Source organism: Adiantum capillus-veneris, chromosome 4 (genome assembly GCF_014529385.1).
Source record: "Adiantum capillus-veneris isolate H3 chromosome 4, ASM1452938v2, whole genome shotgun sequence".
In the NCBI taxonomy this organism is placed as follows: Eukaryota; Viridiplantae; Streptophyta; class Polypodiopsida; order Polypodiales; family Pteridaceae; genus Adiantum; species Adiantum capillus-veneris.
The window spans coordinates 140,928,406-140,943,438 of NC_140934.1; positions in this window are offsets into that span (position 1 = coordinate 140,928,406).

A 15,033-nucleotide genomic window follows, 5' to 3' on the forward strand; every position below is an offset into this window, starting at 1 on the left:
CTATTGTCGGGAGTACTCTCCATTTCCTTGTGCATGAATTGAAAGTGTAGTAGCTTGGAGTTCAAAGTAGGTTCGATGTCACTCTCATTTGAATCAAGCTTAAGTGGACAAGAAAGAAATAACAATACATTTGGATGGAAACTTGACTTGTTATTTTGGTTAGTCCGATCTTGGGTGAATGGAGATGAGATACAAAAATCCAAGAGCATGCTAAGATGACCAGACTCGTATGGTGGATTTTTGACATGCAATTTATATGCTTTGGATATTTTGTACGGGTTAAAGGTGACTTTGTCTACTAAACAAAATGGCTAAGATCCATGAATTTGATGTCAGCCATCCAATGTTTGACTAAGGCTCATCTCTTTCCATGTATTTCGATCTTTGCTAGCAATTTTCTATCTCAAACGTGTGAATATGTTTGTATAAGATTAGTATGTCTATGTGCGAGTAAAGGTTAGATATATGCTTGTTGTGTGTGTGAGAGCTGAGAGGTCTCCACTGATCATTTGTGTCATCAATTCCTTCTTCTTTGACAATTCAACCTTCGTTTGCATCAGCCCTTCAATCACTTCATAAGGCCCTTCACTTTCATCTTCAACCTCATTTGCAAATGCGACTACACCGGACTCTTGGATTCCTTTGTCCATCAAAAGAAATGCAACATCAGCATCCTCATCACTGCTGGTAGTACTATCACTATCCTCGTTAGACACTATGGAATAGTCTTCATCACTAGACTCATCCTCATCTTCATAAAGCTCCTCCAATCGTTTCCTTGTGTCCATATTATATAGCTTCTTGGCACCTGTCTTTCCATAGAGGCTAATCGTACCACATCGCCAATCTTGAATAGCTCCCACTGCACATAACCATGGTCTACCCAATATAATAGGATATGCTCCCAACCCCGCTGGCATCACATGAAAATCAACCACTAACTTTGCATCATATGCTTCCACTTCTAAGCTCTTTACAACCCCAAACATTTTACTTTCTGATGGTCTGCCAATCTGATCCGAAAGCCTGACACCCCAGTCATTGTAAGACCCATCTTTTGAACGCATGAGTGTGTTATGACACATATTTGGGCTCCGCCATCCACATAACCTTGTCCCAAATTTTTTCTTTTTTGCCACACATCAACTATTGGGCAAATGTCTGGTAGCTCGTCCATTGCTAACACCTTTACTGAACCTCTCTCTGGCTCTTTCTCCATTGGGTTAACCATCCTCTTCCATTGTCGCTTTAGCTTAGGCACCATCTCTATAAGTTGCCCAAAAGTAACATCTGCCTTCCTGATTGTCAGATCCTCCTTCAAGTCATAGCTTAATTGCCCATCCCCTAGTGGAAAATCTGAAACATGAAACTTGTGATAAGCCCTCCTTTTCCTCTTGGCCTTGACATCCTCCGCTTCATGGCTTTTTCCCTTCTTCTTACTAGGACCTGGGGCACTTCTTCCTTCCTTGTCTTCTGTAGTCCTCTTCCCAATAGGCATCACTAATGCATCCTCTAGCTTTGAGGTCTTTCCCTTTTCCTCCTGGGATAATCCACTGGTTCCTTCCTCTCCCTTGATTTCGATGCCATAATCATTTGACCTAGTTAGCACCTGTCTTGGCAATGGATACATGTCTCCCACCATCCTTGGTGGCTTATCACATTGCGGACTAATGTGGCCCAACTCTCCGCAATGATAACATGTGGGCGTCTTCCTCTATAACCTACCATTAGTTTGTCCAGCACCATTCTTGGGTTTTTCTTCACCTCTTGGCTGATTTGAAAACCTCCCTTGACCTCGATTATTTCCCACTTGACCTAGCATGTTTAGGCTGAGATTCTTCATTAAATCTACCACTTGCCTCATGTCTTGCCTTAGGCCATCATCTTGCACTGCTGTAGTGACCACTGTTGGCATAACCTGAGGAGTAACAGAAACCACTCGCTCATGATGAACCCCTGGCATGCGACCTTGTAAAGAGTCCATGATCTGAAATTCAGACCTCATGGGCAAAGACTCTACTCCTAATTGGCTCATTTTCCTTAGCTTCCACTCTTTGTTCCTTGCCACCTCCAATGCATCTTCATATGTCCTAGGATTCTTTAGCTGCACTCTCCAACGTATATTCTCCCAAAGACCAGCCAAGAACCTGTCCTTCTTCATCATGTCAGGTGGGGGTACTTGTGGTGCTAAGGCCTTGCACATCCACTCCCATGCCAATGAAAACTTACGTATGTACGCATCTACTGGCTCACCTTCCTTTTGCTCTAAAGCCTTTACTTCTTGCCACACTTTGTCAGGATCTTCTATCTTCACAAACTCCACTTCCAACCCATGCCATAGTTTCTCTAACTCAACCTTACGCGTGGATCAGCCCCATGCAACTCCTCTTCAAATGCTTTGGACCAAGCTCATGCATCACTCTTCAAACAAATTTGGAGAAGACGTAACATCTGTGCCGGGTTATGAATCTGGTTGCTAATGCAGGCAACCTCCATCTTTTCCAAAAAGTCTTTCACATCTTCATCACTTCTTCCATGAAACTCTGGATAAGAGAAAGCCATGGCTACCCAAGTTACGATGCTTTGAGAACCCCTTCAAACACACGTGCAAGAACCCAAAACTTTTGACTGACTCAATCCCCAAAAACTTCAATGGAGCTCAACTTTAGATAAGGACAAACACATGCACATCAAATGAGTTTTCATAGTTGATCATTGGAATTACAACAGACAAAGGACATTCTAGGATCTCTCTTAATCTTCTTGGCCCGAACATAAAGACTATGCGCTGTTGGAAAAAAATCTTCCTGGGCACATAAACATTTATCTGGATTCTTTGAGTTAAATGAAAAGGAGTGAATTGAGGGCCATTTTGATCATTAAAGCCAACCATGAAGCTCCCAAGAAGGCACACTTGACTTATCGTCTGATTTTGCCAAAATTTCAGCAGCATAACAACATAAATGGCTCAAAAGACCAAAAAACTAGCCATCACAACTTGGAAAAATTTTGGCAGAGTTTCCCCAGAAGTAGAGCAATAAGAACCCAAAATATAGACTGTATATGTATGCATAAACTGCCAACAATAAAACCCGAGCATCAAGTAGGACTCACTAGTACATAGCCTATGGCAAGGTCACAAAAAGGGTGATCCAGCTACCTGTATCACCGAAAGGATCTCCACATTTGAGAATCCCCCAGCTCAATAAAACCTCACGCTATCAACCCTCACACGAAGGCTTATGCAAATCTCGTATACTCAAGTCTCAGAAATGACTATCTTCCAGACTAAGTCTCAGAAATGGCTGGGACTGCCAAATTAAACCAAGTATGGCTCCACAAAGACGTACAATTGGCAAATTCCACAAGTAACGTACAATACCAACAGACAATGCGCTCAAACATGCGCCAAATGATGCATACCCATGGCATCTGCAAGTGACTCCACTATCAGTGTATCACTCTACTCTAGCTACCTGTACCTGTGTAAATTACCTGTACCTGCACCTGTAACCTGTAACGTGTAACCTGTAACCTGTAATCCAGAATCTCGAAGCTTGAAGCTCGAAGCTCGAAGCAGAAGGTACTCGAAGAAGATCCTTCGTGGGGACGCCAAAAGAATGTGGGCGGGATGGAAACACACAGAATGCCTCTATAACGACCCGACATACACTCTTGGGATGATACACACACACACACACACTATGGGGCACCACTCGGCTTACACAACCCACCTGGCCGAGACAGGGAACACACCTATGGAGTGAGAGGAGAGAGACTACCCATTTACCCACTCCACACACAGAGAGACACACACACACACACCACCAAAAAACTCAGCTAAAAAGAGGATAATTTCTGATGTTTAGATACAATTGAGCTTGGGACAACACCAATGGGGAAAATAGCTCACACAGTATGGGTAAAATAAGCCAGATACAATCACAAACTGGAGCAGAAGCTTCGCTCATAGGAGAAACTTACACAGCCAAAAAATCAGAAAAACAGTGAGGAATTTGGTAAAATGGACAGCGCCATCGCGTCCGGAACGGCCCAGAACCCCAGTTTACAATGTCAAAGTGCTCAAATCCGACCTCGAATGAGCAGTTTACGACCAAAATGAGCAAAAACACAGTTGCGGCTGTTCCTCTTCTTCTCTCCACGTTTTTTCTGGTCTTCTCTCTATTTTTTCAGTTCCCACACTTGGCTTTATTACTTGGGCACCCTTGGCCTTTTAGTTGACCTCAAATGGACCCTGAACAGACCTAAAACTGACCTCGCAGTGCATAGTTGTCACCCTGCTGCAGCCATCCGCACACCTGGCACTCAACTTTTTCCAATAATGCATCCCGCCACCACGTGAAGTGGCCCCAGAATATGGTCCTCATGATGACCTCTTTGCATAATTATCACAAGAAAACAACCACGTTGTGTCCGTACTTATCCACGTGCAAATATTGACCCCATTCGGCCTCCCGACGCCACTAGATGCCATCTGACGCACCTGCTTAGCTCATGTCGTCGGCCCGCGGATAGATTCCGCCAGAAGTTTTACGCTCTACTAACTCCTCATTATTATAGAAAACACACAATGGTACCGCTAATAGTGAAAATCGATGCACTATATACATGGTGTCCTACTTGTACACAGGTGGGCCCCATGTAACCACCTGGCTCTGGAAAATGGGCAACTCTTTATTTTATGCACCGTGCATGTGTATCCCTTGCTCCAAAAAACTCCTGACATCGCTATCCCATAGGTTGTCCCTAAGGGGAACCCTATCCTAGCCCTCTCATAGATATCCTTTGCATGTTAGCCATCATGTCATTCATGCACTTAAGCATGTCTTCTATAACATGGACATGAGCTACCACTGTTGGTCCTACTTGTGTTGGTACAATAGATGTGGCTTGCTCACTGTGTACATCCTTAGCAATGCTTTCCTCATTGAGGATTTTACAATTATCACTCAAGTCAATCATGTCTAGGCTACATGCTTCCCAAGTGGTATGTTTTTTTCTATACAAAATAGCATGCAAGTCCTTGTTAAGTAATCCCTCTAAAAACTTGTGAGACAAGCCTCTCCTCGTTTGGGATATTCAACTTTGAAAATCTCTCAATATAATGTCTCATTTGACTCAACAATCTCTTACTATTTCTCCTTGTTTTTGTTTAAAGCTGTAGATTTGTGCCACAATGCTATTCTTGATTCCCATTTTCGAGCAAGCAATAAAAAATATCATCGCCAAAGTCGGTAGATCGGTTATTGATCTAGGAGGCATGGTCAGGAACCAAGTCAAAGTCTTGCCTTCTAAGGTCATTCCAAACCCCTAAAATTGTGCGTGAAAGTCTCTTATGCATTCAGCTCTCGCAACTTGTATGAAGCTTGCTAAGTGTTCATATAGATCCCTGACCCACTTTATTTTTTGACCCATTTTTGAAAATCTGCTGGTCTAACTCTGCAATTTTGTTTTGTACCCGCTCTTCTGGCTGGTTTTTCCCCATGAGGCCTTCAAACCAGCTATTTGGTAGGTGTGACTCATGTGGACCTCTCCTCGTCCTAGTGTCACTGACTCTTCCCCAGTTGAGAAGGTTTTTGCATCTCTACTTGTGTATTCATCATTGAGGTGATTGCCTTTGGCTGTGCTTCCTCTCTGATTGACCATGCTATCATAGGCTCCTTCATTTGACCCCATGTTCTATTTAGTTTCAGGTATTATCCCCGTAATAAATTCTTAGATTGAATGTGTCCTTGGTATTTGGTCTATTCAAATTCCTTTGGAGTCATCATAACAAAATCATTGTTATAACAATCCTTAAAGAGGTGAGTAAGAAGTTGTGTTGAGCCCTTATCTTTTGTCTTGAAAATATACATGATTTTCAAGGGTTTCAACCGCCCTGGTTTGGCACGAGAAGTCCAAATCATGTTTGTGACATTGTTGGCTTCCCACAATAGACTCCAAGCCTAGGGTTGTCAGTGGGTATACGCTTTAAAACTTTAGTGTCTATCAAATCATATCCCTCTAACTCTAGCACATGTGATCCTTCCTTTACAACTTTGTTTGGAACTAGAGTTTCAACTTTCAAACCCTATCTATCTACCAAGTTATTTCATCCCATTTTGATCCATGTAGAAAATATCTTCTTTGTTTGTCATGATCTCCTCTTGAAATTCAACAGTATGGTTGTCTACCTTATGACAAATTCCTCGTTAGAATCCAAATAAATTAGGGCATTATACTTCCTAGTCTTAAAGAAGGTCAGAATGTGCTTGAACTTGAGTGAGGACTTTGTTTTTGATTGAGTAAAAAAAGAAGACATATTAGAACTTGAGTCGGAGTAAGTGTCTGATCATGACACCTCTTCCTCTATAGTCTCTAAAGGTCTCCCTTGGTTTATGCTCTCTTTCGTGGATGCTCTACTCCTATTTTCTCCCAATGTGCTAAGATTTCCCAACACTCTACCGGATCTTAAGTTCATATATGGACTCAAATAACTTAGTTGAACATATAATTCAAACCTGGAAAAATGCCTTTCATTTCGTGTCTAGTCCTTTTTTCCTACCAAGATGCGATTTCCTGCACATCAACACTTCAAACCATATGTGATTCCACAATTGTCAATCTTAAGTCATAAACTACATAACAATCCTTGCTACCAATTACCGGATACACTACTCATACATATACATATTAAAAGAAATCAAAGTGCAAGGGAATGATTTTTGGGTCTGTAGTGAAAATTATCGTTGAAATGTGCCCTTCTATCTCAAATTAACAAAGCCAACACAACTTCCTTGTGCAAGATTCATCTTGATTCAACACTGCAACTCTTTTTCTTGGGGGGGGGGGGGGGAAGTCACTTAGAAGAAATCACCTATATCACGTGCATTCAAAGGGTATTAAGAAAACCCCTAGTATACTTACATGTCCTAGAGTAGTAAAACAACCCCTTTTCCTTAAGAAACTTACGGTTTTTTTCCCAAAATAAAATAAAACCCCCCCTTTTGTTAATGTAATTCTCGTTATTTTTTAATAGTAAAAAAACCTTATGTTGAAATCACATGCTATATTAACATATCTATGGGTGAACCCCCCCCCCCCCCCCCCCCCCCCCCCCGCCTAAAGCTCTTTTCCACGAATATCATGGAAACATCACCTCGAACTATGCACCTTCTTATTGGTCTATTGTATAAATTGTACATGCCACAAATATATGGCCCCTTTTACAAAAAAAAAAAGTGAGAGAGAGAGTGGAGGATAGTGAATGCTTGGATAATCATTTTTTTGACCTTTTTTATTAGTAATGTATGTGCTACCTTTTGTATCAAATGTCATTAATGCTCATGTAACATTCCAAACTTAAACACATAGCCACATCCTCGGGGGGTTCACTACGTGTAAAACTACCATATCACGTGCGTTCAAGACATGTTTGTAAAACCCCTTATCTATGAATATTGTTAGGAATATAATGTACCCTTTTTCTTTTAAAATCTGTAAGTTTTTTTCACATTTGAAAAAATAATGCCCTTCTGTATATATTTATGTAAGTTTCAAGAACTTTAAATACCCTTTTGTTGAACTCACGTGATAGGTTACATTTTTATTAGGTGACCTCACCAGGGCCACATCTATATACTTCATTAGTAAGGTTAGACTCATGTCCAGGTGGCTCTTTCTCCATGCACCCACATAGTGCGAGTCTTGCTGCATGTAGCCACAGGAGCAAGCCTGCCAAGCAACCTAGCCAACACTTTGGGATAGCAGTCCAGCTGGCAGATACAAAAAAAATAAAAATAAATAAATAAATAAATAAATATATATATATATATATATATATATATATATATATATATATATATATATATATATATGAGAGAGAGAGAGAGAGAGAGAGAGAGAGAGAGAGAGATCTAGCTCATGTCCACTCAGCAACACACTTGCCTCCTCCACTTGCGGGTTGACTCCTTGACTTCCTGAGACTCTTCAACTTCACTTTGAGTAGCGGATGACAAACCTTGAGCTGCAGGCAAACTCCCTCAACCTCAGTACTCAGATCTCTTTCTTTATTTATACACTCCTTGCACAATCTCTCTAAACACCTGTGGTTGAGACACATTTAAGGGCTAAGACTTTTATAATCTAGGTCCCTCATGATCCAACATCTTCCTTTGTCATCGTCATCACCAACATATCCATTCTCTATATTATTCTCTCTGTGAGTCAGCCTATGATGGCTATCCCATCTCTTATATGGCTAGGACCCCTTGTATATTCATCCTCTCTATCATGTTGCCTTGGTCTTTCATACCCTCCCTCATGTTGATTGTGTCTACTCTCTGGGAGGTCACTTTTTATAAATTTTGTCTCTTGCCTGCGTTTAAGGACTATTTAGAAAACTCCTTATTTGTGAATTTTTGACAAATATAATACACCCTTTTCCTATTCAATCTGTAATTTTTTTCCAATTCCATTTTATGGTACCCTTATGTATTTAGAAATGTGAGAAAAAATGAAATTTAATAACCCGTTCTACTGCACTCACATAATAGTTACATAATTATTACGTGACCACCCCGAGGGTCTACTATGAGCTCCATCATTGTGGCGATCATTTGAGCAAGATGCAAGGTTTTGCTAGGCATGCTGACTAATTTTAGTGATTGCCAATATTGAATTAAAAAATATGAAACCAAGGAATCTATGAGCTTGCATACAACTATCCAGGATCATGTGCATCTACCAAGGCATGTTCGCCACTTGCTGGACCTTATTAACTTTCCTTGCATGTCACTCACAATAAGCTATGCTTCAAGTAAACTTCTGAAGATCAGGGTTGGCATAGATCCTTCATAAGGCTGAATGTGGCAGTTAGTGCACAAAATCGTTAGCAACGTGTATAAAGAGAGTGCAATAGAGTTCCTCGAGAAGTTTTTGCATATGTTTTTTTTCCAGTTGATTGGGTTGTTTGACCCATAATGGACCACACATGTGAATGTGCCATGACGGATCAAGCAACCCTCTTAATTTATGTGAATAGACATTGAATGGTACTATGAGCATTAGTGTTTTTGAAGTAATTTGGTTTGAAGGTAGGAGAAGCCATCAAGCAAACAACATATGATAGTGTTTAAGGAAATTGTCAATCCACACCTACAGTAGGGGCGCAAGCGCAATGCTAGGTGTCATTGCATAATGAGTTGCTCACATAGCTAGATGAGAAGTTGCCACGTCCGATGGTGGAGTCTCAAGCTATATTGGTAGTGAAACTATGTGGTGGGCATGCTATTGATGGCCAGGCCTAGATCTTGGTAAGTATGATGCTGCTGCTCACATGCTAGGGCATGTGATTGGCTATAGCACTAGTAGCGGCAACACATTAGTGAAATAAAAATCCAAGCGAGAAAGCGATCGCACGAGAGAGAGAGAGAGAGAGAGAGAGAGAGAGAGAGAGAGAGAGAGAGAGAGAGAGAGAGAGAGAGTTTTCAAACCCATGCACACGTACCATCTTTGCCCATATCTCAAGATCCTCCCCCTAAAATGACAGAGAGCAATGTTACTCGTGCCTCCTTGGTAGATTTTTGGCTTGCTACTTTCATCATTCCTCTTTTTCTTCCTTGCTAAGTTCCTAGCTTGCCTTCAACGTTTGTCCAATTTCTTCCCTATCTTCATCCACCAACTTGCATTTTTTGCTTACTCTTGGATGTGTGTGTGTGTGTGTGTGTGTGTGTGTGTGTGTGTGTGTGAGAGAGAGAGAGAGAGAGAGAGAGAGAGAGAGAGAGAGAGAGAGAGAGAGAGATGTCTTTAAAGCGAACATGATCACTCATAGAAAATACTTTTGGGGTGACACTTAAGTACCATGTCAATTGTCATGTTTCCAGATCACATGCTCCATGTGTTGCAAACAAAATTGTTGGGACAAAGAGGCTCGGGCATAGTAGGGATGCGAAAAGATGAATATGTCAGGGAAATATTGATACTGCACTAAAATGACATGTGGAAAACACATTAGATGCAAAGGAAAATTTGATGCAATTTACATCAAGGGGACCAATTCATAGAGGATTCTCTGAAGTATCTAGAATTCTCCTCCCACTCCAAGGTTGAAGCTACTTTGTTAAACTTTCATGCTAGCTCTGGCAAGTGCAACCTCCAAGCTGCCATAATCCTGTCTTGCATTGTGGATTTCTTCCATGTGCCCCCTTTTGAGGCAAGATTTTCTTCATTCTATCATATCCCATGCCATGATAGCCCAATCCTATTTTTGGTCCATCAAAGAGACAACTCATTTGGTGCACAAAGCTTTTGCACATGGGGTTAGTAATCCCACTTCCGCCTTGAGTCTTTGGTCTCACTACCCATTCTATTAATGGTCTTGAAATTAATGATAGTCATGGAAAAGATTGAACACTTGAAGAGTTTGTGAAAATTTAGAGAAATTTCTCACATTTCTAGGAAACCTAAAGGATCTCAAGGTTGATTATTCGTTGTTGTTACCAAAGGAAGCTGAGATAATTCGAGCCCAAACGAGTGCAACTGCTCTAGCCCTCCTTGAAATACCAATGATGGGCTTCATGTGTAGTGTGACCATGACATGGTATGGTAAAATTATCCCATGTAACAAATTATCCCTCACTAAGAGGTGGTACCTTATCTTATATCTATATTAAAAACACAATTTTATGCTCAACATGGATGCAAATGCATGTAGCCACATGATCTAGTCTCTCACCAACACATCTACGTGGAGGGTTTTGCAACAATTTATGGAGGGTCATCAAAACTCCAGGCTGGCTACCACCCAGACATCAACACTCACCCTCACAAAGCCAAGGTGGTGCACTCAGGATCATATCTTAGAGACATCTTGAATTTTGGAACAATGCCTTGGCTCTCCACCTCCTCTCATGGACAATGCCATCCACACCAACCGAATCATCATTGGGTATTATCCGAAAGACCTCGCAGCCCAAGAGGTGGCACAACCCAAGAGAAGCTCTATCATAATAACTAATATCTAATTATCCTAAATAATTTTCTCATGTTAAACTGATCATTTAATATGGGAAGTACGAGGGGAGAAAAAGCTAGAATATTGGTTAAGCTGGGAGACTGGCCAAAATAGGGATCCAAAGGACGGAAAATAGGGATCCAAAGGGGCGGGGCATCTGCAAAAGAGAAATGTGCATCAATGGGCTTCAAAGACTCTAAGGTTCATCCCATTAAGAATTCCAAAATGCTAAGGTTCCAAAATTCAATGAAAAGTCCAATGGTCAAACCTTAGGGAAATTGGATGCCTTTGGAAGACTTAAAAGTCTTTGCAAATCCCTAGATGGCAGGGGGTGAGTCCTAAAGGTAGGGAAAGAGAGAGAAGAGGTAGAGAACACTCTCACACACTTACACAAAGGGCATAGTGGACACATGTGAGCTCCCTAACCCAATTGCCCCCAAGATGTATTCAAATCCTATTGGATGGCCATAGCGGTGGACCAATGAGAATTAGGCTAGAGTAATTTTAGTTTAATTCATTTAAGAAACACTTGATAAAAGAACCAATAGAAATTAACCTCTCTAGAAGACTATTGGACAATCTCCCAAGGGGTCCAATGAGCATTCAACAGCCCAATGGATTTCCTGATTCCTATTGGCCAGAAGACTAAAGGGTCCAATGAGAGATTAATTGGTTTGTTTAATTACCTAAAGCTCTCACAAAAGGGGAAAAGGGGACACAGGTCAGAAGGCTAGCCATTATGCTTCTAAATTCTTATTGGCTAAGCCTGGCATGAGCCAATGGGGCGCCAACATGAGCAAAATGCAAGAGGGATCGACCAAGAGAGAGAGAGGGGGCTGATTTAGGCAAGGCATTATCACACACACACTCACACAATCTCATGTGTGAAGCAAAGAAGGCTCTCTCTCCTTCTCAAGCTTTAATGGAAAGCTCATCATCTACTCCAATCTTGTGAGAAGGGAGGCCTACACCAACAACTCTTGGCTTTGTGATGCAAATCCAACAAAGAGCCAAGCTCCAATGCATGCTCATCTCCTCTACCACGGGGGTGCCATTGCAGAGAGTTGCAGAGCAGGAGAGCCACCAACGAGGGTGGACGATAATCAAAAAGCGAGGTACATCATCACCTCCACAACCATTTCTTCTTCATTTTCATATCTCTCTCTAGAAAGAATATCAGAAACTAGATTGTCTTTATTTGCAATATGCTTATATTCTAGATTTAAGGAGTTTACGTAGGCAATCCATCTCAGCATAGCAATGTCAAGAGTTGAGGAGCTTGTGATCATTACAAGAAGGGGTAAACAATTAGTCTCCACTATTATATTTGCAAATATCAGATACTCTTTCTCACACTTTAGTGATGTGACTGCTACCCATATTTCCCTTTTTCACCTGCAGATAATTGCATTGACAAGCACTTATGAATTATGCTCCAAATCTCACCACATATCGCTTGTCATCATCATCATCTTTCCCAATTGCCCATCCAATTCATGTGGGGCTAGTATCTATTGTCACAATCACATGCCTTCCATAATCATAGTTTTCCTTTCTCAAATTTGGAGACATAAGAAAATATTCTTTAATTTCATCATGGCATGTGCATGCATTTCTTCCCATTGGAATTTCTGGTTCTTTCTCAACAGTTGATACAAAGCTTCTTCTACAGGCGCATAATGTGGAATCCAGATAACATAAACCACACATGCACCCAGGAACCTTTGAGCCTTAGTCACATTTATACATCTATCTTTCACTCTTTGAATTACATCGATCTTTGCAGGAGAAGGATTTCTACCATGTGGACCGCACATATGTCCTACAATAAGAGCTTAATTCACACCAAAAAATGACTTTTTCTCGGACAACATAAGGTTAACTTCTTCCAGCCTTGACAAGATCTTATCACAACCATTGATATTATTTGACACATACTTGCACTACATCACATCCTTGGATTGACACATCATTGAGAAAGGGCATCATAGCTTGAGGTATGAAGTCACGTAGGACTTTGTTCATACAATTCATCATATGAAGCTAAATTAGTCGCTCCGTGCACATCCTCACAAAACCCTAAGGTGTTCTCATGGTAGTCAAATACCTCCTTTCCATTGCTAGTTGGAGCTGATCAAACCCTGAGTAAAAAACCCCCACAAAATATATTTCCCTTCCTATAAATGCCTCTACAAACTCATCTACAATTGGCCATGTACCCACATCTATAATTGCGACCTTCGTCACACAGGTTGCATATCTTGGATAAAGCGTAATGAGATATTTTTCTTTTGAATTGTGAGCCAATTGTTTGAATATGGAGCACAACAAGGATCCAAAATACCCATATGGATCTTTTTATTTAGTAACTCAATGAGTTTTATTAAAGAAGCCTTTGGAACTAGAATGGGCTACAAGTCCCAAGGTACATGAGGGATAGTGAAGATTACCATAAGAGCAACAATGGAAGGATCGACACACCCTATCTCATGTGGCGCAAATGAAAAATCCTTTGCATTCTTGGCAAGCATGTCCTCAGAGCATACCTTTTCAACTTCTATCAAAATTTCCTGGAAACTGGTCTTTAACTCCTTCAAAGAATCCTTTGTTAACTTATGCCCAATATTGCTCGAGTCACAAAGCCTAGGTTGCAAAGCAACTTGTTTTATCTTATTTGTGCAATCTTTTGGTAGAGCTTCTTGCAGCTCCATGTGATAGCAACAATCCAAAGTAAAAACATGAATCCATTGGTAGATTTATGATTGTATGTGCTACCAATCTAACGTGCATCTGTGTAACCATAGAGATAAAACTCTATATCATGCCTATAAAAGAGTGAATAATCCAAAGTAGCACTTACATAGCGCAATGTGTGCAGCTAAGTGTGGTTTCTTAGGAGACTGCATAAAGTGACTCATTAGTCCAATTGTGTAGCTCAGCCACAATTCTCCCATACCAGGATCTAGATGCTTGCTTCAGCTTATACATTGCTTTCTTCAACCTACTTACAAGTTTACATAGATTCATATTTGCATATCCTTGTGGTTGTTCCATATACATAACATCCTCCAAGTCTCCATTCAAAAATGCATTCTTTACATCCATTCGTCTCAACACCCATCCTAATGTTGCAGCCATTATAATAAACACACAAATGGTAACCATCTTGGCTATGAGGCTAAATGTCTCCTCATAATCAACCCCATAAGTTTGTGCATATCCTTTGGCCACAATCCTAGCCTTGTACCTCTTCATAGTACCATCAATATTATGCTTTATTTAGCCACCCAAGAAGCCAACAGAAGGTTAGTCTTTGAGAATTCCATGATCAAGAGCTGTGTGGAGTAGATTTCCAGAGAGCCTATGATATATTAACAACAATCCAAGAGGATGGATCAAGAAGATCAGAGATCAACAAGGCCAAAAAGTTGAAGAGTTCATTAGCAAGGACAAAGTGGCCGAGGCATTACAGTTGCCAGCTAAAAGAATGACAATGAGGGCCAACGATAGGAAAATATATGGTACATTCATGAAGGATACAACTGCCACCACCTTCTTCGACCTCATTCTGAAGCAAGTGGAGGATGACACCCATATTTATCATCACCATTACTTCCATTTCCTCTCAAAGAGACCGCCAAGATACACTACTCCAAATCATGCAGTTGCAACCTCTTTCATGCAAGTGTTAAATTCAACAACAAGGCAAACAATAGGTCATTCTCGGTACGTGATTACAACACTCAAGATCACAAAGAAGAAAGGAAAGGTAACATATATGGGAGCTCTAGAAGCTCTAACCAGGATTGCATACCATGCTATTGTGATGGCAGATAACTTGCTGCCAACCTCAGGTCAGGATACTTGGATAGTCTCAGCTCTACCCTCTCCACAGACCACTAGATCAAAGAAGAAAAGAATATATAAATCAGATGAAGAATTAGCAGAAAGCTCGCCTAAAGCCCATAGCAGTGAAAGCTCCAACAATGAAGAAAAGAGATCAAGGAGAGAAGAAATGA